This window comes from Bubalus kerabau, chromosome 7 (assembly GCF_029407905.1).
Source record: "Bubalus kerabau isolate K-KA32 ecotype Philippines breed swamp buffalo chromosome 7, PCC_UOA_SB_1v2, whole genome shotgun sequence".
NCBI classification, from domain to species: Eukaryota; Metazoa; Chordata; class Mammalia; order Artiodactyla; family Bovidae; genus Bubalus; species Bubalus kerabau.
In genome coordinates, this window is record NC_073630.1 from 65327021 (window position 1) to 65331740 (window position 4720).

The 4720-nt window shown below is 46.2% G+C and overlaps 1 long non-coding RNA gene across 2 annotated transcripts; it reads right to left on the reverse strand.

Moving 5' to 3' along the window:
• Nucleotides 1-745: 745 nt before the first annotated feature.
• On the reverse strand, nucleotides 746-4042 carry LOC129657225 (uncharacterized). 2 transcript variants are annotated; one of them, XR_008716620.1, is made up of 3 exons: nucleotides 3956-4042; nucleotides 3547-3712; nucleotides 746-1055 (listed from the first exon to the last, which is right to left on the reverse strand). It is a non-coding gene; the product is annotated as an uncharacterized LOC129657225 (long non-coding RNA). The 2 variants fall into 2 exon arrangements; XR_008716621.1 differs by having other exon boundaries at nucleotides 3535-3712.
• Nucleotides 4043-4720: the final 678 nt, after the last annotated feature.

Here is a 4720-nt window from a genome sequence, read left to right on the forward strand (position 1 = left end):
TGTTGTGGTGTTAGACCTCACATGGACATGAGTTTGCGCAAACTCCAGGAAATAGTGAAGGACAGGGAAGCCTGGCGTGCTGTAGTCCATGGGGTCGCAAAGAGTCAGACACGACTGAGTGACTGAACAACAACATATTTAGCATATCAAGTAATCAGTGTGTGACTTTTTAAAAAAGAGACTCATCCTGCCTTCTCCTTTCTCAGACTTCTCAGGCAGTATCTGCTATCTTATATGGTTTTCATTCAGGAGACATAAGAGACCAGGGTTTGATTCCTGGGTCAGAAAGATCCTCTGGAGGAAGGAAGGCATGGCCACCCCCTCCAGTATTCTTGCCTGGAGAATCTCCTGGCCTGAGGAGCCTGGTGGGCTACAGTCCATAGGGGTGCAAAGAGTAAGACATGACTGAAGCTTAGCATGCACACACACATACAGTCTTCATTATTCCATGGACTTATTCTTGCCTGTCACTCCAGATTAAATTACTTTATGAGTGGGAATCATTGACTGAACTCTTTTGAATCTTTTATGGTACTTGGTGTATGGTAGGTGCTGATTGGCTATGTACTGCAACACGATTAAATGTTTGTTTGTTTGTTTTTTTAAATAACCAACCTATTTTAAATATTCCACAATGTATTCTGTTTTATGTAAAGTTTCCAGGCGTCTGAGGATACAGGCTAGGGTTTCAAATATCTTTTGATGAATATTTCATGTTGACCTGTGATTTTTGGATTAAGAAAAACATTAAAGGAGCCAGGGATTCTGACACATTTTGGTTTGTTTATTTGACACATTTTAATTTATTGCCTATTCTATGCCAGGCTGGCTGTTTCAGGTTCTGAAACTGATAAACAATATAGGGGAAAAAACCAGAAATAAACAGGCAAACCCCACTCTGCCTGCAGGGAGCTTATATCCTAGTGGTTTATGGTATTGGAAGATGGCATAACATTTCTTGGATTTTTTGGTTAAGTCAATGCCTTTGAAGACACTGCTTTTGATGTATCTTCTGAATTATCTTCTTTCAAACAAAATACCAGGAGCTGTGATACCTGTGAAAAAAATAATTACAAAACTTACATGTCTACTGTATGCCAAATATTGTTCAGTTCAGTTCAGTTCAGTCGCTCAGTTGTGTCTGACTCTCTGCGACCCCATGAATCGCAGCACACCAAGCCTCCCTGTCCATCACCAACTCCCGGAGTTCACCCAGACTCACGTCCATCGAGTCAGTGATGCCATCAAGCCATCTCATCCTCTGTCGTCCCCTTCTCCTCCTGCCCCCAATCCCTCCCAGCATCAGAGTCTTTTCCAGTGAGTCAACTCTTTGCATGAGGTGGCCAAAGCACTGGAGTTTCAGCTTTAGCATCATTCCTTCCAAGGAACACCCAGGGCTGATCTCCTTCAGAATGGACTGGTTGCATCTCCTTGCAGTCCAATGGACTCTTAAGAGTCTTCTCCAACACCACAGTTCAAAAGCATCAATTCTTCGGCGCTTAGCCTTCTTCACAGTCCAACTCTCACATCCACACATGACCACTGGAAAAACCATAGCCTTGACTAGACAAACCTTTGTTGGCAAAATAATGTCTCTGCTTTTGAATATGCTATCTAGGTTGGTCATAACTTTCCTTCCAAGGAGTAAGCGTCTTTTAATTTCATGGCTGCAGTCACCATCTGCAGTGATTTTGGAGCCCAGAAAAATAAAGTCTGCCACTGTTTCCACTGTTTCCCTATCTATTTCCCATGAAGTGATGGGACCGGATGCCATGATCTTCATTTTCTGAATGTTGAGCTTTAAGCCAACTTTTTCACTCTCCACTTTCACTTTCATCAAGAGGCTTTTGAGTTCCTCTTCACTTTCTGCCATAAGGGTGGTGTCATCTGCATATCTGAGGTTATTGATATTTCTCCCGGCAATATTAACTTGTTAATTCTCATGGTAACATGAGAAGGTGGATACTACTTATCACGCCCATCTTAGAGATGATAAAGCTGAGGCATGGGAAAGCCCAGTAAATGACCCAAGGTTGCATCCAGAGGTGATGAACAGCATCTTAGCTGCAGCATCATCTTGAACTTTTATTGGAAAGAAAGCACCGTGGTTTTTGAGTTTCCTAAAGAAAAAGACCTCAAAGCTAGATTTATTTGACCAGAAAGTCTTTTCTCTTCGTACCATCTCATCCCATCTCTTCCAAGGCAGGGAAGGAGAAGTTGGTTTGGGAGGGAGACAGTAACAAAGTAGGAGGTAAGTGCAGCAGGTGAGGAAGGGGTGTAAGTGTGCGTGTGCTGGCGGTGGGGATGTGAAGTGGTGCAGGTGCCATGGAGGCCAGACGCTGGTTCCTCTAAACTAAGCATAGAATTGCCATAGGATTCAGCAATTACACTTCTGGATATACACCCCAAAGAACTGAAAGCAGTCCTTGAACAGATATATGTACACTCATAGCATTATTCACAAGAGCCAAAAGATGGCAACATCCCAAATGTCTATTGGTAACTGAGTGGACAAGATACGTTACATACATACGATGGAGTACTATTCAGCCTAAAAAAAAGGAGATTCTGACACATGCTACAATGTGGATGAACCCTGAGAATGTTATGCTAAGTGAAATAAGCCAGTGACAAAAACACAAACATCGTATGATTCCATTGTATGATTCTCTGGAATCATAGAGACTGAAAGCAAGCTAGTGGTTGCCAGGGGCTGAGAAAGGGGAGATGGAGAGTTATTATTTAATGGGCCCAGAATTTCAGTTGGAGAAGATGAAAAGTATTGTAGAGATGGATGGAAGTGGTGATTGTACAACCATGTAAATGTACTTGATGCCATAGAACTGTACACATAAAAATGGTTAAAATGGTGAATTAGGTGCTATGTGTATTGGTGGCTCAGTTGGTAAAGAATCTGCCTGCAATGCAGGAAACCCAGGTTCAATCCCTGGGTGGGGAAGATCCCTTGGAGAAGGAAATGGTAACTGTCCTGCCGCTCACATGGTTCACTGGACCCAGGGTAGATTAGGCGCGACCAGGGAAGACTGGAAGAAGACTCAGGGTGCTGTGGGGACTGCAGACAAGTTTATTTTCTCTGGGCAGCAGCAGCAGCAGAGCAGCAGCAGTGAGTCTTCAAAGACTACTGATATACAGGACAGACAAAAGTGGCCCTTGGCCAGTGGGCACGCAGGCCCAGTGCTACCAAGGTCAGCAATATAGTTGTTTACAGAATATAAGGTGTGAGGCCATGAGAGAGCGGAGCAGGAGAGCCTGGCTGACGCCATGTTGTCAGATACTTTCTCCACAGCAACCCACCCCAGTTTTCTTGCCTGGAAAATCCCACGGACAGAGAGGAGCCTGGGGCTACAGTCCATGGGGTCACAAAGAACTGAACATGACTTAGTCACTAAACCACCACCAAAAAGAAAAGGAGAGCTCTGGGACAGATTCCTTTACACTGGGTGGGGGGTTATAGGTTAAGTCTGCCCTCTTCTTTCCTGAGCTCAGAGGGCTGCTCAGAGGGCAGGGACGAACCTGGTGCCACACCTGAGAAGCTTCAGCTGCAGCCCTCATGGTGGAAGTGGTTGGTATCCAACTTGAAGGAATTCGCTGCCTCAAGACTGAGGGTGGTCCACAAGCCAGAGGGGGTCTCTCGCCCCTCAGATCTCAGTGCGGTAGGAACCATGACCTGCAGACAGTGGGGTCAGGCGGCCTGGGTGGGAGGGGGATGAGAAGCTGTTAACCCAAGCAGTGACCTTTCCCTGCAAGAGTGTGGAAGTGCTCACTGACTACGTGAGTGTGGAAGCAGAGCCCTCCCCCAGGTCATCAGGACGCTACTTGAGATAAGGCCTGTCAGCGAGGAAACAGTAGCTGTGTTGAGGGAGAAGCCCAGGCTTCTGGGAAAGGACGTGTCCTCAGCCTTCCAAGCGGCTGTGCATGGGGCCCCAGAACCTACAACACCTCTCAGGTAGATCCTGAAGCCAGGGCTTCAGTGGCTGCTGGGCTCTGAGTCTCTTCCGTTTTCCCTCAAGCTAAGATGGGGATTTGTAGGGCTTAGAACAAGGGGGTGCCTGGGACAAACCAACCCCTTGGAAGGTACCAGCCGGGCTAAGATTTGCATCAGCTGCTTGGCCCACAGAGAAGATGGGCATCAGCTGGGCTGCGCTTCAGGAGGCCTGAGAAAGTCGGCATCCAGCCTCTGCTTCCACGGTTGCCAAGTTCTAGACTCTGCCCTATATGACTAAAGAGAGTTCTAGACAATAGATCAACATACTCTGGGAGTAACAGATACCAGGCCACAGTGGCTTGCTCCAGGTTTGTGCATGTTTTATTTAACCAACATTTCCCTGGCACTTCCAAGTGCTTTTCAAATGTTGTTGTTATTGTTCAGTCACTAAGTTGTATCCGACACTTTGAGATCCCCATGAACTGCAGCACACCAAGTTTCCCTGTCCTTCACTATCTCCCACAGTTTGCCCAAACTCATGTCCACTGAGTCAGTGATGCTATCCAACCATCTCATCTTCTGTTGCCTCCTTCTCCTCCTGCCCTCAATCTTTCCCAGCATCAGGGTCTTTGCCAATGAGTCGGCTCTTCGCATTGGGTGGCCAAAGTATTGGCACTTCAGCTTCAGCATCAACCCTTCCAATGAGTATTCAAGGTTTATTTCCTTTAGGGTTGACTGGTTTGATATCCTTGCAGTCCAAGGGACTCTCAAGAT